This window comes from Callorhinchus milii, unplaced genomic scaffold (assembly GCF_018977255.1).
Source record: "Callorhinchus milii isolate IMCB2004 unplaced genomic scaffold, IMCB_Cmil_1.0 Scaffold11, whole genome shotgun sequence".
NCBI classification, from domain to species: domain Eukaryota; kingdom Metazoa; phylum Chordata; class Chondrichthyes; order Chimaeriformes; family Callorhinchidae; genus Callorhinchus; species Callorhinchus milii.
Window position 1 is genome coordinate 19,739,286 of NW_024704752.1, and position 22,794 is coordinate 19,762,079.

Genomic DNA, 22,794 nt, shown 5'->3' on the forward strand with positions numbered 1-22,794 from the left:
AGATTTAAAATCACAATGTCTAAGCTGAAGCTCCAATGCAGGGCTGGGCTGTGTTGCCTCCTCTGGCACTTCAAAACACATTGGTTACAGATAGCAATCATGCAATATTTTTGATGCAACAATTCAGTGGAGTACATTTCCCCTTTAACACAATAAAAGCTGATTCAACCGCATTGTAATAAGCAGCACAACTTTTCACAAAAGTGAAAGTACATTGTAAATAATCTAAATAAAAACCACGGAGTGCATTAAAATAGTTACAAAATGTGGAGGGCAGCATCTCTTTAACAATCTAATCAATTGAAATAACAGCATAAAATGTTTTAACATTATTGGTATTTGGAAAATACTAGATCCTGCAAACTTTGAGCCCTAGTTTGTCCAACAGGTCCATGAGGAGACAGCTCACAAGCCTCAATCAAAATCCTCAACACAACATGACCAGAACGGAACTGGACATTAATCTAGTAATCAAGATTTAAAAAAGTAGGAACAGATTTATAATATACCATTAACAACCCAAACATACAACAAGACAAGCTGGATCTAAAAGCATTTCCCGTCACTCGTGCTTTGAGCATCGGAGGCAGAGACATCTAATTAAAACTCTAACAACGGGCTTAAATTAACGCATTATTGTTCGAGAAAATGTTATTTCCATATACAGGAACAGTGCAAGGTCACAGCTGTTGTCACAAGCAGGATTATATGGACTCCTGCATAAGGTCGTGGGAAGGAGATGAGACGAGAGCAAAAGTTATCTGAAATTAAACGTTGCTAATTCATGTTGGTCGGCAGGGCGAGGGTCAAATTATCAGACAGAAAATGATTTAGCTCTTCTGTTGAGCTACAGAAGCATTGTGGCCTTTTTACCTTTTACCAGCGATTTTTATTCGATGCACATCAGCAAGATCAACGCCAGCACCTCTTCCACTACATTCAGCAACATATAATTTTTGGCAACTGAAATATTAAAGAAAAACATGACCTCAATCATCCATGATTTGAGCCCAAAGGAAAACAAAAACTGATCCAAAATGAACTTGAACAGTAATAAACACTGAATAGTAAGATTTTTACTTTGCTTCCTTGAAACATCATTGAGACCAAGTTTCCAAGAATCAGGAAGATCAAAGTTATATCACCATAGCAGCTACACCATCACAATATACATAACAAAAAGATCAAGTCAGAGTCAATAAAATAAATATCCTTTCATTTGGAAGAGCAAAAGGGATCCCTCCTACAAAATAAATGCAGGAAATGTTCCCAACCCTTTTTTTTGCACTGCTACATATCTTATTTCAAAATGAACCAGTTTTGCAAAGGTGGACAGTCAGTTTCCCCAGAGTGCTGATCAGGCATTTTTAGGACAATACAGTAATCATTTAGGTTACATTGTCAGAACAATTTATTCGAAAACCAGCATATACGAATCTGGCAGAAACACCATAAAATCATTGGCACACTTCAATGGAAAATTTGATCTCCCCTAAATAAGCTTTCCTTTTCAAATTTCTCCAACTTAGATCAACTGATTTCACCAAAGGTACGTGCACAAACATTCCCTGCATTAATTTGTTTTTAGATCACCAAAGCATCTATAATAGCCAAGATTAAACATGTTCTATCCAATGCTGGCTATAAAACTACTTCATAAACAAAACATTAGAATTTCTCAAACGGAAGAGAGCTAAGCCCCTGAGGGTCAGTCTTGGGACCTACCTCCCAGTTATTGGATTATGGAATTGAGAACAGGCTGTCTAAATTTGCAAAGCATATAAAACTGAAAGCAAAGCAAATAATGAACCGTAAAACAGGAGGAGGATTTTGAGAATGAAGAATAATGAGAAACAACTTAACCAGATTCAAAAAGCTTTGATCTGGGCAGCAGTTGGCAAGTTTAATTCAATATAGACAGTTGTTTTGAAATCAGCATGGGACCAAAGAACCAACTAGTGATGGGATGTGTGTTGAGTGGAACAGTCATTCAGATTATTGATCAGAGGAAGGATTTAGGGAATAATTCCACAAAATGATTGGAACTATCAGCATGGCTACAGTGAAAAAGGTACACATTGGCACTGGCTTTTATTTGCACAGAGAAAATAAATCAAGTGATAAAGCATTTCTATATAAAGCTCTAGTTAGACCCTGTCCAGATTACTGTGTGCAATATTATGCCCAGTTTCTGGAAGAAAAGCAACATCACTTTGCAAAATATGGAGTAGAAAATATAGAGCAAATTGTAATTCTGGCTCATCAAATTGGTCAAGAACTATCAAACTAACCAAGATCAAAGTTTTGCACATTTTCACAGATTTCTTAACATTTAACAAATGGTCCCTTAACAACAACAATTAACATTCACAAAGCACCGTTCACATTGGGAGGGAGCAGTTGGTCCATAGAGGTAGGATGGGATGATGACATGGTAATATTTGAGAGCGAGGACAAGAGTTTTGAATTGGAATCACTGGGGGGATAGAGAGCCAGTGGAGCTGTGCAAGGACGGTGGAGATAGTTGGGGAGCCTCATGCAGGAGAGGTCATGGGCTGCAGTTTGTGTAAAAGAGCTGCCCAGCAACTGAGTGGGTGATTGAATAGTTGAGCCTGGAGGTGATGGAGACATGGATGAGGGTCTCATCAGCCAAAGGTGATATTACGCAATTTTTAAAAAATCATTAACATTGCTGAAGTACCTAAATGCTCACACAAGCAAAGGATTAAAAGCCACTTCCTGCACAGGAGATCCAGGCATCTATGCATACTAGGTTCCCGATTTGCATTTATGGCGCTACAATGTCTTGTAAGTCTTTATCCTCCAAAGAGCAAAGCAAGCTCAATTTTGTTATGTTCAACATTTCTGCAAAGGAAGCAACAGATGTGCTACCTGCTTTAATGTATTTGGTCAAGCTGAGAGGCATGTGATAAAAAAACTCATCTGAATTCTCTTCCACCTAGAAAATAAATAGCCTCCACCCCAGTGCTTCCATGTTCATGACTGCTCAGATCAGAAAGCGATCTGGCAATCAGGACAAAAATTGCATTTACACTCTATTTTAATGATGCTGCATTTAGTTTTCTAATGTTCCATCTACACAAATTTTAAAAAAAGTATATAAAACCCAACTAACATACTGAAAAGGCACCAACAGCAACAGAATTCATGAAAAGAAAATCCGTTAATACTACTGAAAAAATCTAAAAACAATAAAAAATAACAAATTGCATTTATATACTATTGCGCCTTTCACGACAGGAGGACATCCCAAAGCACCAAAACCGAACTTTGGGGAACAACTAAAAACTTTATAGACAAGTTAACCACAGAATTGTAATGTTTAAGCCTATTACTGAAGTGTGACTAATTGCGTGCCAGGGTGACAAAAGAACTAAATGATATTGAATCCTGATCAATTCTAGGAAGAAAAGGTCACAGGAAGGGGTTCTTCAGGGGACGAGACCCTTGTCCCAAATGGAGGTACAGAACACCCTGATGACAACAAATCAAGCAGGGACTCTTCTCCAGCCTTTCAAACATACATTTTAGATAATCGTTAAATAAACAGTAGTTGCCGTACTACCACAATCCACATTATAAATGGCTGAAAATGACGTGAACCTTGAATCAGATGTGAAATGAAGCACGGTAGCACTGTTCAATTAGTCAATGGATTAGTGGACGATTTAATGCCATCGTTTATATCTCCATCCTGTAATCCCCATCTCTCATTAGGTACCTCACCCACCTTCCAGCTCTGAAGGTTAAATTGCAAGTACTATCCAATAGGTTACAAAAAAGACTGCATCTTTTTGATTATCGTTATATTAGCCTCCCGCCAAGAAAATGCCAACCCACTAAATGATAGCATTACATTACTCGTAAAGTCTACTGATTGATGCTTCAGTTATTTCTCATTAGGCTCTTTCACAAATTAAATTCCAGTGTGCCGTACAACTGCAGGCAGCTGAGGTTTGCAAACTGAGTCAGATTTGAATGGATTCAGCTGTTACATAACTAAACTGGAATGTTAACCTCCTCAGAAGAAAAATGCAAACACAGAAATAACTAATGCAACAGTGGGAATTAGGGGTTATTTACTTTTGCCCCAGTGTTATAACAGCTTTCCCACAGGTTAACGCTTCTGCAAAACCAAAATGGTTCAAACGAACTTCAAGCATAAAATCAAGTATAAATAGCAGATTTTGAGTGGATCGTTTTCATACAGTAGTTTACAGAATACAAATGTGCTTTCAATCAGATTCAGACTTCTACATTAATAACATATTTCATCTAGTATATTTTGGAAACTATGGAACTGAACTAAGTTAAAATTAGATTTTCGCCCGCCGCGCCCCACTCCTGGATTCAAGATCACAGGGTTCATTATGTATAGAAAAGGAATTTCTATAATGTTCAGCATCAAGAAGATAGGAGTCCTGTGCATGAATCCACATAGACACTGGGCTGAATTAGCAGATCTCAGCTGATATACCAATTGGCTTCAACAGTTGAAATCAGTCACCGAGTTCCCTAGGTGGATAACTAGAGTGCATGGCTAGAGAGAGGGAAATGGACACTGGGTTAGAACAGCTCAATTGGGTTGCCCTTCCCTGCAGCCAAATAGCACAAGAGGTGCAAAAAGCCAATCCTGACACAGCTTTCCTTTCCAAAACCTTGTACAGTACCCTTAGGTCGATCTCAGCTACAACAGCTGCAATCTTCTAGTGCAACCACACACTATGCCTGAAATTATTCATCTGGATTTACCACATCTGCTTGTTCAGTTGGCTCAATCTTCAGTTGAATTTTTTTCATTATCAATGCCAAATTCTAGTTTTTAAAAACACCACAAGCTGCAATAGGCCTCCACAATAACTGGCCAAGACTTCAGCTTTTGATGACTTCATTGCAAACAAATTAAACTCAAGTTTTGTTTTCAGACAGCGTCTTGGCTCTGGAAATTGGAACAGATGTTAAAATTAAAACATACACCAGAATCGACAGCATCTGTAGCAGGTACGATCACCAAGCAGCCCATGTTTCCATCAACAAACTACCCCACCTGAACTGGAACATGTCTCGATGATAATGTTCTACACTTGCATTGGGTAAGCAAAACAAAAGTCAAACACACTAAAAATACCTTTCACACCCCTCATGTAACTATAAGTCAGTTCAAATTACATTTAATCAACAAATCTACTCTAAAGCGATGCGAGACATTATCCTTCGTGAAGGGCAATATATAAATACAAGTTGTTTTATGTCAGTTGCCCAGCTACAGCGCTTAAGATCAGAAATATTTCAGAAGTGTCGTCTTCATAACTACAGCTGCGTAGGATATACTGTAAGCACCTTCAAAAGAAGGGAGATATAAGACTTGGGACGCAACTTTTGTTTTCTAAAAAGAGGGAACATTTTCAAGCCTGGAATATAGACATGCATTATTCTCTATGAAATACATTGGATCTTTTTAGCATTGAGTATTTGGTTCCACTTACTATTTATTTGACAAAGCCTAGAAAAGGTTTGATTAAATTTTGCAGTTAACAACATGAATAAACCAAAACTATTTAAGACAGATTACATATACCCTAATAATATTGCCCCAACATTACACTTTTTAGGTGAAAGTCATCATTTCTTGAAGAAGCACAGCAAGTTATGAAAACATCACCCCAAAACAATTTATCCAACCTAGTGTCAGTATAAAGAGATGGCTGGAATTTATTTTCTTTCTGAATGTAGTATTTCTGCAGATGCTCACATTTCTGAATCATTATCTGATGACAGTGCTGCTGGCTAGTGGAAATATGATGGGGAGGGAGGAGGGGGTATAAATCTCTTTGGAGAAGCCATCTGGCTGCTTCAGTGCATCCTATTTCAACAGAAAGTAACAGCAGACCTCCAAGGAATAGGGGTCCGTCAGAACCAGTTAAAATATCGGGAAGAATCCAAATAGCACAGTTCTCCTTCACAAATCAGGATTGCTCTTGAAAAAAAATCTTCCCAGGTAAAGCAACAAATACAAACAGAAGCTGCTAAAATCCTCCACAAACCTCTTGCGGCCTTGGATTTGCAAATACCAATACTGCCATATTATGGCGCTCTATACCTCCAGTTGCAAGTAAATTTCTTTAAAATAAAACATTGTACCTTATGTCAAAGCAAAGCACTTAAATAGCAACCATTTCTACCAGCAAGATCCCCCAAAAAGCCATGAATGACACCAATTTACATTGTAAGTGGCTCTGGTTAAACTTCACTTATGGTCTAAGATTGAATAATAATCCATATTATAAACCTAACAAACTTTTTTTTCATCTATTGATACTCAATGTATGCTCCCATTATTGGATTTAAAAAAATGTATTCACTCAATCCATGACCGTTTATGGGACCCTGCTGTATGCAATTAGCTGCCGTGTTTCACCCACAAACAACAACAACAAGATTCCATTTATAGAGCGCCTTTCACGTCGGGAGGACGTCCCAAGGCGCTGTACAGTTGGGTCAGGACCCAAGCATTGGGGGGAAATGGTCAGGGTGAGGGGAGGGAAGGGAGAGAGCGAGGAGGGGGTAGAGAGTCGAGAGGAGAGCTGAAGGCTGAAGGTCAAAGAGAAAGGTTCTTGAGACCGGCCTTGAAGGAGGAAAGGGAGGAGGCGGCGAAGGCACTGGGGATGGAGTTCCAGAGCCTCGGGGCTGAGAGGCTGAAGGCCACCGATGGTCGGGCGGTTGGGGCGGGGGATGTGGAGCAGACCGGAGCCAGAGGAACGGAGGGTACGGGCAGGTACGTGGGGGGATAGTAGGTCGGAGAGGTAGGAGGGAGCAAGGCCGGGAATGGCCTTTAGGTGAGGATGAGGGTCTTGAATTCGAAATATACAAAATATACAGTCAATTCACTTCTGTGAAGTCAATTCTGTGAAGCGATTTGAGACGTCTAGATGTGAAAAGCGCTATATCAAATGCAAGGATTAATATTATTATTGACTCACTATCAAAAAAATTAATAATTTTGTCAGGCTTAACAGTAAATATTTGTACATATTTTATCCCTACAACAGTTTAGTGGTAACTTTGAAATTTGTTCAATGATGTGGAGAGTGAAAAACAGTTCAATACTTTGGAAGATTACTTTCTGGAGAAAGATGGCTGATACTAATCTGGGTCACAGACATCTGTGCTACAGAGCAGCGGGAGACTGGCACTGCCTATGTTCCCCATCTCAGCTGTGCAAGTGTGGGAAGGAGCAACAGGGTCAGGGTCATCACCACAGGGATAATATGAAATAACATTTCATCCAGGTTACTGCAAGCCATTCTACTACCACACCAGCAGCCAAAGATGCTTGGTAATAGGTCAACCAGATGGCCAAAAAACATTAAACAAAATTGGTAACTCTGCCCGCAGCTCATTTTAGTACCTGGCAGTCATTAATAGCCTTGTTACTTCCTGAATTATATATAGTAAATATATAGTAAACGGTGCTGTATAATAATCAGCCATCACAACACTTAACAAGATGTTAACGAGATGAAAAGTCGATGATTGAAGTCAAACAATGCTGCTCAAATAGCATGGTATATATTCAAATCTAGATGCATTTTTTTCCTCTGAGGCAAGGGAGGATCCACAGTCACCGGCCTGAAACGATCTGTCTTTTTTAGATATTCCAATGGCCACCAAATTAAATTTGTATCCACAATAGCCACTTTACATCTCGAAAATATAAAAGGTAATCTTTGTATTCTGCTGCCCTCTTCTCTTTTCAGTCGATAAGGTGCTCTATCAAATACAAGGATTGTTATTATCAGTAAAGCTGAGGGTATTCTAGCAGAAAACATGATAACAACCACCACCATTTATAAAGCGCCCTTCACATAGATGTTTGGGATGTAGTCACAATAAATATATTACTTTGATCTGAAAGCTTTACCAATCAGAAAACTTTTTTTTACAAACTCTTAATATTTATAATTCTCATAACTGTTCACTTTTAAAGTAATAGATACATTACTGCAATACAATTAATATCGGTCTCATGTAGTAATTTTATACCTTAAGTGGCTCCTTTTTTTAAAAAAGTGTGTGTGTGGGGGGGGGGGGGGGGGTGGGGGCCCGAGTAGGAAATCAACACCTCCAACTGTGTTGAAACTGATCCAAACAAACACCCAAATTTAACTGCAAATCCAGTTGGCCACTCCAGCTGTATCCTTGACAAATCACAGATGTTTGCAGCAGACAATCCCATTATTCCCACCAGAGCAAGATGGGTTGCCCAGACAATTAAATATTTCTTCAAATGTTTCCGGAGCCACACACACAACCCCCACATGAGGCCATTGGGTTAACCTGATCTCAAATCCTCAACTGTCCGAACTTGAGGAAATGCACAAGAATCACCCACTTCATATTTGGCCTATGTATTTTGTGGCTGTTTCGCCCACAAAATACACAATCCAAAAACAAATTTACTTTTCAGTAATTCCTGCGAAGCACTTTGCGAGACATCTCGACAACTTGAAAAGGCACAATGTCAAACGCAAGCATTATTATTATTTTATAGTACTATAATTGGATTAGATATGATGTGCAGCACACAAGTTATTTTTAAACATAAAGCTAAATCTGGGACTAAAAAGGTTAGTTTCACATCTTATCTGGACAGAATCTAACAGTTAATTTCCTTCTCAACATACAAAGTCTGCTTGTGAAACACCTGTTTTCAGTCATATGTCCTTATCTGAAACATTGCTATATAAGGAAATGCATCACAAATTAAAGTTTCCACACCAAGCCCCCCAAAGAAAACATCAGATGAACTGCAACTCTCTTAAAGAGGCCTGAAATTATCCAAAGGATTGACAAAAAATTCAGAGCTGGCTTCCTGCTGTCTATAGCATTAGTGAGTAAAAGGCCGTAAGTAGCATTAGGCCAGAAAGTGGTAAGCTCCAGTCCTGCTCCATGCTGAGTTACCAGATCTCAACCAGGCCATGAGTTGGAGGAAAACCACAATTAGTTTCAGCACCCGGGGTCAGAGAGGAGGGGAAACAGCCGGGGCTTTAAATCCTAATAGCCGGGGATCCCTCCTGGAAGGCACGGACTTGTTTCCCAAAGTCACGCTCAATGCTCACACAAAGTTGCGTCACTTGAACAGGGTACATAAGGTCACACCATGACCTTATCCCAGTGGCAAGAAAAAAACCTAAACACACCTTAAAAGGGGAAAGAGGAAAGACAAAGTGCAGTGGTTGGGGGTGGGAAAATTACATTTTATTTTGAAAAATGCAAAGCTATTAAATATCATTATTCCCACACCTCTGTTCACCTAGCAGTAAGTAGGAACCCGGTTGTTAGTCGATTGGCAGATAATAATCCCTTCAAAATAAAAAAAATTGTCATTCAATCTACAACTGTTTGTGGGACGCTGCTGTACGCAATTGGCTGCCGTGTTTCGCCCTCAAAATATCCAGTCAATTAATCTTACAGTATATTCTGTGAAACACTTTAGAGGCATCATGAAACAAGTGCTATATCAAATGCAAGGATTACTATATTATTCAGCAAGTAAAAGAAAAATGACCTGACAGGATAGTGCAGTAATGAGGTTCATTCCAGTTCACTAATAAGCGGCCTTGCACACAATATTATTATTGACCAGAAAGGATGACAAACGTAGATAGCTATGGACGATTTTAAAAACACACCAACAGCTCGTCCACGATCTGATATACCAACGATCACCAATTATGCCAGAGATAATACATGCCACTCAATTATTCATCAGTCATTCCCTTTGATGTTCGTGTTGACGTAAAAGGAACATGGATATGACATTTTATATTTGCAAATGTGGTCTGTATTAGAAACAAAACTGTAAAATTTGTGTAAACTCTGCAATTTAGTCAAAATAATAAACATTTTTTGTGATCGTGATTATGGTTTATACACCACATGAAATTTAACGGTGTAGCTTTTTTAAAAAATCACATTTGGCTGTTCGTACAGGTAGTTCCGAGTTTCAGACTAATATATTGTAGATCCCATTTTTAAAGAAAAAACTGAGGATGGATTATCTGTTGTAGAGCAACAATGGCTATATTTGACAAGTCCTTTAAATGAATTGTGCAGTAGCTTGCACTAAGAACTTTATTAATTCTATATATAAAAGTGGCCTGGTGGTTCAGTGGGTAAACACTCCCACGGTCTGCCACTGACCTGCACCCATACAAGAAGTCTGGTTCATCCACTGGTCTGTGTTGAAATAGTTAATAGCAGCTCCAGTTGTGTGAAGGCACTATAATTGGCATCAAAGTATCCAGACTAAGGAAGGGAAATAATCAATCAGCGTTCATGCTCTTGAATGCGGGACAGCAACGCTGGTCTGCTGGAAAATACACAAGCGGACATTCGGTGATGCAAGGTCAAGCTGAATTGTTTAGGCCATTCTTTCCTCCTCCACTTAAAATCAAATAACCGTGGCCTCTGCAGATTCTCTGCTGCTTCCAGGAAGAAATGTAAGCAAAGGGAGAAACCAAAAACACATCCGTATTCTCCATATCATTTAAAAATTATAGTTGACCTTTTAAGAAGTTCCGAAATACAAGTTTTTCTCTTTTTTAAAAAAAAGGAGACAGGACTAAACATGTCTGCCAATTAATTTTTAAAGATTTCCTAGAGCAGTATCTATAGTGCCCACTATGATATGGCATAGGACTCCTGCCTCTTTCCATTTTAAAACTTTAATGCCTTTCACAATGCATTTAGCTTAAAAGTGCTGCCATCAGCAGCAGAAATACAGCGAAGTAAATTAGGAAGCTCACACACCTCTGAAGGCGCCCAGAGACATCACAACCAACAATATAAAAAGGCTCACTCCAAAAGGCACAGCCACAATTTTTTCTAACAAGCTTTTAGTTTGATGATGTTCATCACAAATATAATTGAGGTCCTGATACCACAGCACTGGCGGCTCAGCAGCGATTATTTGCTTATAAACAATGAATTACAATCAGGTCTCCTCCACGGTGGTGCACAAGACAACTTGCATTTATATAGCAGAATAATAATGCCTCAATGTGCTTCATAGAAATGGTTTTGGACACCAAGCAAGCAAGATGGGGGGAGAGGGCAAGGACCATCAGCAGTGAAGTAGGAGAGGGGGGTGAGGAGGGTGGAGAGGAAGGGCACGGTGGCTGAGGGCTTGGCTGCCAAGCAGAGGGGATGGAGATCATAACAGAAGTGGAGGCTACTATGGGATTTGTTGTCAAATATAAGGGTGAGGATCTCAAAGTCAATCTGCTGGGAGAGGGGGGAAAAGAGGAGCCTGACAAGGACAGACAGGGGTGATGGGCTTGTGAAGACATCCGGGATTTTATAATTGTACAACCTAGAATGTGCACCAATAACCTTTAAACAGTGAATCAGCCAATCATATCCCCACAGCCCGGCACAGCCCATGCAGTAGCTCGTTTCTATTTCTCTCTTCTTTTGAAATAGATCAAATTGATAAAAAAATATTTTTTTTCCCTAGAAGCTTCTATCTGGTAGCTCGACCATTTTTTATCACAAATTTATTGTAGCAAATAGAAGTTACATTTGCTAAAGGTTTGATTTAATTATTGACAATATTTGTAATGCAGAGAAAGCATACTAATCTGCGGCAATAAGCCTGGGATAAGGTGACTTCTGAGTACTTTACGAGTACTTATGCTGCAGTAACTCGCCTTGTAGTTGTAAAGTAAGTTCCAGGAATGGGAAATAAGAGTATAAGAAAAGACTATTGTCCAAACTCCAGTAACCTCTGAAATCTATCTGAGTTGAGTTGGAATTACAGTAAACCTCACGTAATTGGGATCACACATTTAATATGACATATGCAAAGTATAAGTTATGTCAATACCTCTGAAGGCACCCAGAGACATCACAACCAGCAATATAAAACAGCTCACTTCAAAAGGCACAGCCACATTTTTTTCTAACAAGCTTTTAGTTTGATGATAAATATAACTGAGGTCCGATACCACAGCACTGGCAGCACAGCAGTGATTATTTGATTATAAACAACAATGAATTACAATCAGTCTCCTCCACGGTGGAGCGCAGACAACAAAACAACTTTCATTTATATATGATTTTGAGTTATGTCAAAATTGCATAAGTGATATCATACAAGACTCATGTGAAGTTATATACAAGTGAGATTTATATGACAAATACACGACTGGCTGGTGACATTAAGGCAAGGCTTCAAAATGGAAATTCTCACATCCATCATTTTCCGTAACAGCCGTAACAATTTTCACATGCTTTTCAACCTGCTTTATTATCTGTAAATGCTTGATTTGAATGTTCCCATTGCCTTCCCTATTTCATTGTATTTTTCATTGTGAATTATTTAACAGTTGAAGGGGGGAGGGGTATGGATGTTAAGAATCTACTTACTTGCCTCAATTATAAAGGGAGATATATGTAGCCTTATACTGTATATTACACAGCTGTCAGTTGCAGGAAACCGAATTAACAATTGCGTAACTCGTAGCGCAACGATTGGCAAAACTCGCACCTACCTCCAACAGAAACACAGCCCATGTGCACCCCAACGCTCAGCCCAGCACTGCTCTCAACCATAAGGCTGTGCCCAGGCATGACATGACTGCGAGAGAAACAAAACCAGAGAGAGCTGGGAACCCTCAGCAGGTCAGGCAGCATCTCTGGAGAAAGGAAAGTGAGTCAACGTTTCTGACAAAGGGTCGTGGACCCGAAACGTTGACTCACTTTCCTTTCTCCATAGATGCTGCCTGACCTGCTGAGTTGACGGTGATACTCTTTCCTCTCTCGGCCCCGTCTCAATTTGGCTGAACTCGTTCAAAGTTAACGATTTCAAACAGGGATCGCTGTACAGCAATGAGGAATGAGGACCCCAACTATTTTTTCTACCTTCATGGCCCTGACGATGTTTTTACCCGTTAGGGTCATTTCGTGAACTTCACAATTCCTTTTCACCATAATGAAAAGCCTCCCTAAAAACAACCCCGTGGATTATCAATCTCAATTAAAGCGGGCAGCTTGCATTATATCTCAGGCTAAGCTAGTAGAATACATTTAGTGTGACAAACATAAATTCCGTATTAAAGGGGGAAAAAATTCCAGCAAGGAGGAAAGAAGAGTACATCTAATGCGGAAAAAAGACAAGAACGGCTACGCTAATCTCCAGCACGGCTTTCATGTAACATTTGTTTTCTACACTGTTTCATTAGCTTTATGACAAGGACAGACTGTCCCCATTATCGCAACACGGTTCTAAGTCAGAAATGCCTTGACACGCCAACATGCACAACATTTCTAAGTTTATTTTCACGTGTGAGGGAAGGGGTGGGTCACAATGATGCCCTACTCCTGCTTCGTGTTCTGGTGACTGTCAACTGCTCAGACTTCTGCAATACAACGTTCATATGACTAGCTCTACACTCACCCTGCACAAATATTGGAACACACACTTCTAAATTGCCTCTCTAGGACTGTTCCTGGATTTGGGCAACCGCCAGATGGCTCCGAATGCATCTCATGCCCATCAGGAGGCTCGTAAGCAATTCCTGGTCCCTGCTCCCCTCCCAGTGAAGGTTCAAACCCATATTTGGATGTCTAATGACTAACTTGTGACTATCGGGAGAGAAGGGGAAGAGAAACATGGACAGCCTCACCCTGGAGAGGAACTGGATACAAGGCGATTTGCTCAGCAATAGAATATCAGAAGAGTCGATCCATACTGGCGGTTTACGATAGACCAGCCAGCCGGACTCGTTGGCAGGATTAGAAGGAGCAGCGAGCAGGAATTTTTCCCACTCAGCTCCTGTTACCTCTGCAAGCCAAAGCCCTAATGGGGAGAGTAGGGCCTGGGGAGCAAGCAGCAGGAAGCCTGTCAGACAGTGCTCACAATAGCATAATATTCAGGTTTAGCTGGTTAATCTCCAGTACACACACTCCCCGAGCCTCGGCTCCTACCAACCTCCATTCAGTACTTTCCGGAATTAGATAAGCAGGGTGCATTCCTCCGGGGAGAGAATTCACAATTCCAGACAAATGAGAAATACCTACGTGTTGGTGGCATGTGGAACTCTGCCTGGTTTGAAAACTCTTGGTGATTCCGCACGTGTCACACACGTAACCCAAAAAAAGGACAAAAAGCAATATCCGTGTTGATTTTCCAAAGAACACTGTTGTAGACAAGCCCATCTGACCCGAGTTTCAACATGCCCCTTAACGATTGTACTTGTCACCATAGATACAAGTAATAAATAATCAGATCAACAACAGCTCTGATATCAACACTTGAATATACGGTTTCAATCAGAAGTTAATAATTGCCCTTTGAATTCGTCAACAAATCCTAAATGTGTGTCTGAATACATCAAATACTCTGCAATTTACCCACTGGAATCCCAGATTTTAGAATAAAAATTAAAACGTGAGGTTTTCAGAGCTGCTCATTGCTCAACTTCACTTGCATCATTTGTGAAAGTTTCATAAGTCCTTAAGCCAGGTGGTTATTTAGATCAGGGATGGCCAATTTGCAGCCACAGCGCGGAATTATTCTACACGCCCGTAACGCAGCCAGCAAATTGTAATAATAATTATTTCATCACTCAATTGAGCGGTCACTCGACCGGTTTCACTTCACTTTACAGCATATTTTGTGAAGCGCTTTGAAACGTCACAAAGACATGGTAAGGCGCTATGTCAAATGCAAGGTTTAGTATTATTATAAAAAGGACCTCAGTTTAATGTCTCATCTCATCATCTCCCACAATGTACCACTTCATTAGACTGTCAGCCTTTGCAGTCTCACATTATTTCAATTACAACATCTATGCAAGTACAAAAGTCGCTTTCTAAAGTCATTTAATCTTGCTGGATTTGTCTTACAGATGTTGGCAACTGCAGTACCTTATCCAAGTGGTTATACTTCAACAAAGAAAAGCAAATGTTGGCAGATTATATGATAGTGAAGCAAACCCCAGCTACAATAGGCAATGCCTTTACCCACTGAAGCCATTGGTGAAACCTCAAAAGATATTGTTATAGATTCACTTTCTTCCTGACAAAGCTCTCGCCTTTTTTCAAGGGGGTTGCACCAACCAATTGCGTCACAACCAATTAATGCAATATTACATTTCCAAACAAATGATATCAAGTGTATAAAAAGGTTGAAAACTATCATTATCCAAGCACCTTATAAATAAAAAGGAAGCGCAATGTTTTGATGACATTAACTTTTTTTCTGCTTTCATTATATCATTTACTTTTCAGTTAAATGCAGCCAAATATTGTGATAGGAGCTGCATGCCGATCTCAATATGATTTATATTATTAGTCCAACTTCTTGTCCACACTGAACCTCTTGCTTATTTTAGCATAAAATCTATCTTACTGCTTTTGCACTAAACTCAGTAGAAATAATAATAATAATCGTTGCATTTGATATAGTGCTTTATCAGGTCTTCGAGACGTCTCAAAGCGCTTCACAGAATATACTGTAAAGTGAAGTGAATTGACTGTATATCTTTTAGGTGAAACACGGCAGCCAACTGCGCACAGCAGTGTCCCACAGACAACTGTGGATTGAGTAACCAATTTTTTTTTAATGAATTATTACCCCCAGAAAAGCAATTCTGCCAATCGACTAACAGCCGGGTTCCTACGTACTGCTAAGGTGAGTGGAGTAAGGAAACTTAGCCAACAATTCGCCCTACTGGGAATCGAACCCTGGTTTCTCACTTGCGAGGCGCGCGCTCCAACTACTGATATATAGGACTCCACAAGATACAAGATCATTCCAAGTCGAAAAGCAGAAAAGCGTCACATACTAACGTGCTTGAGTGAAGATGCTCAAGCTCAAGACAACAAACTTGATGAAAGCATTCAATAAAATGCAAAGGATCCCTCAGTAGACCTGAAACTATTTTTCCACCACTAATACTACTTTAGTATACAAGTATATCAATTATAAGCACTTGCGTTAACAGTGCTATGGAATCCATTTATATTCTCCATAAATCTCCCTTTATATTTCAGAGCAATTCCAAATTGAAATCCATAAACAACCCCGCATGTACAAACATACACACAGACTGTGATTTGAAAGTCATGGCTATGACTATGTTCTGGCTACCAGACCTCCTCTGATGACTCAGTACGGCAGTTAGAGAGCACAGGCTGTTCAGAATCAGAAACAAATTGCAGCTTGGGCCTTCCGAGGCAGTATTTATATAGTTTGTACCAACACTCCTTTCTCTCCCCTCAGGCACAGAGAAAAACAACCTCAATAGATGGGTCTCAACTCCACCCAGGCAAGGTTATAACGTAAGTATATCATACATCAACTTGCTGGTTCACAGGTTTATATGACAGCACTGGAGCCAATATTGGAGCGTGCGATTCAGGACGGTTGTACTCAAGACAAGTTAGTTAACTTAATTGCCAATGCAAGCCAGATTTGGTTTTCACTCAGTGATGAGGACCAGGTATCCTCTGCCTACCCCAAAGGGCTAAAGGCAATTCCCCAGCTAAGGTCAGCTATCTCAGCACAAGTCTGGGAATCAAGGCTGCGACTTTTTACCCACATGTCTTTTGTGTTACAACAGGTGGCGCTTTTATCTGCAACCTTTTGGGCGGGTACATTTTACATCTCAAATGTATTTAGGAAACTTGCAAGGATATCAAGTATCAAAACAAAATCCAAATCCATCAAACTGGTTCTCTCCAACCACCTCCAGGCACACACATGTCTTTGTACGTTCTACGAGCTCCTTGAGTCAGAGAGGACTGGACAAACAAATCCGAGTAGGAAAAAGTACGTTTCCTTCACAAAAGGCACAGTCAATTCACTTTACAGCGTATCCTGTGAAGCGCTTTGAGACGTCTCGAAAACACGATAAGGCGCTGTATCAAATGCAGCAATGATTATTATTTTCAGACAGAGGCAGTAAGCCACCCAATGCTCCCCTTGGAGCTGTTCTGTGGGAGTGAAATGCATTTTCAATTCCCCCAGCACACCTGTAATTTACAAACGTACGCAAAATCCCACACAGCAATTTATCATTTAGCACTTATGAGGCGTGCACTACATTTTAGAATTAAAATGTCACCCAAAGACCTAATGAATTAACAACAGAACCGGGATGACGTTGTATTTCACGACACCCGTACTATGGACCGACACAGAACAGTTTACGATATCAGGAGTATTGCTATTCTCTGCGATACACAAAAGCGAAACATTTTCTTGTCAATGAAATGAATTTTCGAGAGCATTTTCTTCACTTGAAAAACAGATAAGTCACTTAGCAATTGAGGACATTTCACACTTCTCAGGAAGATTCACTGGCTGACAGCCACTAGTGTTTGTCAATTTTGTTGAGTAACAAACCAGTGTGACATCCTCCCCTTGAAATCTTTCTGGGCCAACAGTTATGTGCTAAGATGCAAAAAAATTACAAAGAAAATACACTTTGCAATTGAACAATCCACAAACGCACTTTGTGCCAACATCGAGTAGCTGAACTCAAAAGATCGAGACATTTCAACTCACATACAAGCTCAAAGAAAATGGGCTCATACACGAAACCAGCATTTTAGGCCACAGGAGTGAGTTTCTAGGAGTGCATAGTCTTTAATATATACAGTATATAAATATATGATATATAATAAACGATTGTGTGCGGGACGCTGCTGTGCGCGATTGGCTGCCGCGTTTCGCCCGCAAAGTATACAGTCGATTTCACTTTACCGTATATCCTGCGAAGCGCTTTGAGACGTCTCGAAGACGCGATAAGGCGCCGTGTAGTGTACATCATCAAATGCAAGAATTATCATCATTATTATTTTATATGCACGCGCGCGCGCGCACACACACACACAACGCCCAAGTAAATCATATTTGCATTCAAAAGTAGTTGGGATTATCGTTTCCCCAGAAAATCTGGTGTCCTCAAAATAATACTTCTTCCACACAAACACACACACCGATGGCTTAAGGCTCAGCTCACATCGTCTGGTTCAACAATCAGATGATGTGAACCTTAAACATCCAAATGTGTGTGTGTGTATGTGTGTGTGTGTGTGTGTGGTACCAGCCATTTTATCGAAGTGTTGAGAAAGTGACAAACTGACTTTATATATAACTGCAGACACTGGGGGAGAAATGGAGGTTAGGAAGGGGGGGGGTGGGGTGGGGGGGGAGAAAGAGTCCCAACAAACCCAGAACGCGCCAAAAAAAAAAGAAGAAACGTGGGAGTGAGCGAGTGTGGAACCCTAATAATAAAAGAGATTAAAAAGAAACTAAAATGCCCATTGGGAGAGGGGGAGAGGGACACGAGGCCGCGCTCTGCTGCCGAGTGAAGCCTGAGCACAGAGTGCAGGCCCAGGGGCTGTGTGTGTGTGTGTGTGTGTCTGTGCTGTGTGTGTGTGTGTGTGTGTGTGTCTGTTGTGTGTCTGTGTGTGTGTGTGTGTGTCTGTGTGTGTGTGTCTGTGTGTGTGTGTCTGTGTGTGTGTGTCTGTGTGTGTGTGTCTGTGTGTGTCTGTCTGTCTGTGTGTGTGTCTGTGTGTGTGTGTGTGTCTGTCTGTCTGTGTGTGTGTCTGTGTGTGTCTGTCTGTGTGTGTGTGTGTGTGTCTGTGTGTGTGTGTGTGTCTGTGTGTGTGTGTCTGTGTGTGTGTGTGTGTGTCTTGTCTGTGTGTGTCTGTGTGTGTGTGTCTGTCTGTGTGTCTGTGTGTGTGTGTCTGTCTGTGTGTCTGTGTGTGTGTGTCTGTGTGTGTGTGTCTGTGTGTGTGTGTCTGTGTGTGTGTGTCTGTGTGTGTGTGTCTGTCTGTGTGTGTGTGTGTCTGTGTGTGTGTGTGTCTGTGTGTGTGTGTGTCTGTGTGTGTGTGTGTGTGTCTGTGTGTCTGTGTGTGTGTGTCTGTGTGTGTGTGTCTGTGTGTGTGTGTGTCTGTGTGTGTGTGTCTGTGTGTGTGTGTCTGTCTGTGTGTGTGTGTGTCTGTGTGTGTGTGTGTGTGTCTGTGTGTGTGTGTGTCTGTGTGTGTGTGTGTGTGTGTCTGTGTGTCTGCAGTATGTGGGCCTCACCTCAGCCCCACACCCCCACCCACCGCCCCCCACAGCAACCACGAGTGCGGGGGCTCCGAGCCGTGTCCCCCCCCACCCCCCGCCCTGTCCCCCCCCCCCCCCGCCTGTCCTTACCCTCTCTCTGTCTCTCTGTCTCTCGTGTTCCACCCTCTCCCCCTCATACAGCACAGAGGCCCTGACTCACTGACTGACACACGGGCCCTGTGGTGGGGGGGGGGAGGGGGGGGGAGGGGAGAGGAAGTGTGGGGGAGGGGTGTGTGGGGGGTGAATCTGAGGAGGGGGGGGGAGAGAGGGTGGGGGAGGGGGGAGTGTGGGGGGTTAATGTGAGGGAGGGGGAAGAGTGGGTGGGGGTGAGTGTGAGGGGGAGAGGGGAGGGGAGTGTGGGGGAGGGGGACGGGGACGGGGGTTAAAGACAACAAACCCGTCTCCATGCTCCCCTCGGGGGAGAGAAGGCCTCGAGGAAGCCGGGGGGGCGTATAAGGCTGTGTGTGTGTGGGGGGGGGTGGGTGGGGCTGGTGTGAGGGTGTGTGTGAGAGTGTGTGTGGGGGTGTGGGGGCAAAACAGCGTAACCCCTCACCGGTGTGGCTGTGGTGATGGCGGCTCCGGGCCTCTCCCTCACAGCAGCTCCGGGGCCGCGAAAACACCATCGAAACCTCTGGATGATCCGCGGGGGGAGAGGGGGTGTGGGGGGGGACAGGGCCACTGCCTCCCCGGGGGGTGGGGGGGGGTGAGCTGCTCTGTGGGGCTGTCCTGGGGGGGGGGGAGGGGGGGGGAGAGGTCTCCTCTTCTCTCCTCTCCTCTTCTCTCCTTTTCTCTCCTTCTCTTCTCTTCTCCTTCGCGGCAAATCCACTGTTGTTTTCTGTTCCTTTCCCTCTCTCTCCCTCTCTCTCTCTCTCTCTCCTCTCCCTCTCTCCCTCTCTCTCTCTCACACTCCCCCCTCCCGCCCCCCCCCCCTCAACAAAAAAAACAACCCTCAAACGTGAGGGGAAGAGGAGGACACAGACGGGTTACAGTGGTCTCCCGGCGGTGGGGCCCGAGCGACACTCTCTCTCCCTCTCTCTCTCTCTCCTTTCTCTCCTTCCCCTCTTCCTCTTCTCGGTCGTCTTCTCTTCAGAGCCCTTTTTTTTTAGTCCGATCGCCGCCAAACCCTCATCGCCGTCTCTCCCCCTCTCTCCTCTCCTCCTCTCCTCCTCTCGCTCCTTCCCCCCCTCTCTCTCTCTCTCCCTCTCTCTCTCTCAGTGGCGCCGTGACCCGTCCCGCGCAAATGGCTCAGCGGCAGCGCCTCAGCACAACAACAACAACAACAGCAGCTCACTGTGCGGGGGGGGGGGGCAGGGGAGAGGGGAGGGAGGAGGGGGAGGGGAGGGGAGGGGGGGAGAGGGGGGCAGGGGGAGTGAGGGGAGAGGGGGGCAGGGGGAGGGAGAGGAGGGGGGAGGGGAGAGGGGGCAGGGGAGAGGGGGGCAGGAGGAGGGAGAGGAAGGAAGGGGTAAGGGGGGGATGGGAGAGGGGGGGTCAGGGGAGGAGGGGAAAGGGGAGAGGGGAGAGGGGGCAGGGGGAGAGGTGGGGGGGGGCGGGGCGAGGGAGAGGAAGGAAGGGGTAAGGGGGGGATGGGAGAGGTGCGCCCACATTTCGCCCACAAAACACACAGTCACTACACGTTACAGTGTGTCCCGGGAAGCGCTTTGAGCCGTCTCGGAGACGTGATCGGGCGCCGGGACTATTACTGTAATACTATAACAATAATAATCGTTGCATTTGATTTAGTGCCTTTTCAGGTCTCCGAGACGTCTCAAAGCGCTTCCCGGGACACACTGTAACGTGTAGTGACTGTGTGTTTTGTGGGTGAAACGCGGCAGCCGATGACGCACAGCGACGTCCCCACAAACAGCCGTGGGTTGAGTGACTGAATTATTATTATTTTGCTTTTTGGAGGGATTATTATTATTATTTATTATTATTATTACACGCACAACCCCCCACCCATACACAACCACAGCTTCTTACACACATACCCCCCCCCCACGTAGTTTATTACATAGATTCCGCTTGCCCCCACCCCCTGGACCTCCGTGCCACAATCCCTCCGCCTCGCCCCCTCCCTCGGCTCTCTCAAGACCCTCCGCTTCGATCGCGTTTTCGATTGCGCTTTCGATCACCCTCCAACCCCTCCCCTCCCCTCCCCGCTCCCACCCCCTCCTGATCCCAACCACCAGCTCGGGCGCAGATCCCTGACTGTCCAGCGCCTCGGGACGTCCGGACACGAAAGGCGCGGAGTAAATGTGACGTGTTGTTATTACACAAACCCCCCCCCCCCCCGGAGTTTGTGATCACACACACACATTCCCCTCTCTACAGCTTGTTAACATATCCCCGTCCAGGCCGCCCCACCCCCCCGCCCCCACCACGGGAGACTTTGAACCGGAAGGATACAGCCCACCCTCCCCCCCCCCACCCCACCTCGTCTCTCCTGTTTGAGTAACCTGTTTGAGTTGTGAATTACCCTCCGGGTAAATAAACACTTCCCAGTGTCTTCCCCGAAATGACCTTTCTCCAGCCCCGAGCCGATGCCTGTGCTCTGCTGTCCCGGAGCGTCGCTGAGCTTTTGTTCTGGGTTTATTTTTCTAATTCTATTTTGAAGCTTAAAGAGTTCTTTCAAGAGCCCAATCAATCCTTCCCGCTCTCCCCGGCCCTGACTGCCCTTATGTCGCAACAACCAGAACGGTATAGAGTCCTCCAAATGCAAGCAAGTCGGACACTAATACAGCTTGAATATAGCTTCTGGAGATACGAGTACAACTGATTTAGTTAGCAATGCAGCTCCACATCCAGTTTGTGTTGGTTTTTTTTGCCGTCTCACGCTGTTTTGACAGGCTGAGTGATGAATCAACTAACGCTCCCCAGTGTCTTTCAGCTTTCCCCTTCGCAAGTTGCAATTCCTTGCATGGAGTCCGCGTGCCTCCTATTTTAATGGGTGGCTATAATCAGTAACAACGCGGAAAAGCAGTGAGATCCTACATTTCCGAGGGGCATTATCTCAGCGCATTAATGCATTTTCAATTCCAGAGCAGCCACAGAAGTATTACTCCAGAAAGCACCTCTCTACAATGTGGTATTTGGCTGACTACCAACAGCATTTACTAGTGTGTGCCCTCAATAGTACTGTATATTGCGTCAGTGACATGTTACAGCTTTATTTTTGCTACGAATACGAGAGGCCCATATCTCACACTCACCTCACTGGTACACAGATTTTCCTCACAAATGAAAGATCAGCACCACCGAACCCCAATGCAATATTAAATCTGTAGCCAATTCTTTACTGTTCGGAAGCAATAAATTTACAGCTATTGATGCGCACAGTTCAATGCCAAATCTTGCCGTATCAATCGATTTTTTTTCACATTGTATCGCATGAGAATAATCAGAACCGAGATGAATCCGTTTCGCCCGCAAAGACACAGTCACTAGCACTTTACAGTGTATCCTGTGAAGCGCTTTGAGACGTGATAAGGCGCTGTATCAAATACAAGGATTGTTATTATTAATATTATTGCGAGTGTAAGTGTAAAAGAGACGTCTAGTTTGCAGACCTCAACGACCTCAGCAAACAACATCCAAGAATGAATGTAACTGTAGGTGCAAAGTTGCATTTCTGGTGTGGTTTGACTCCC

The 22,794-nt window shown here is 43.2% G+C and overlaps 1 protein-coding gene across 1 annotated transcript in view; it reads right to left on the reverse strand.

Moving 5' to 3' along the window:
- The window catches only part of tbl1xr1a (tbl1x receptor 1a), a 60,738-nt gene extending 40,924 nt beyond the window's left edge, over positions 1 to 19,814 (reverse strand). The window contains exon 1 of the mRNA XM_042339004.1: positions 19,701 to 19,814. The gene's annotated coding sequence lies outside the window, so the exon portion shown is untranslated. The remainder of the gene's footprint in view (positions 1 to 19,700) is intronic.
- Between the last annotated feature and the right edge of the window lie 2,980 nt (positions 19,815 to 22,794).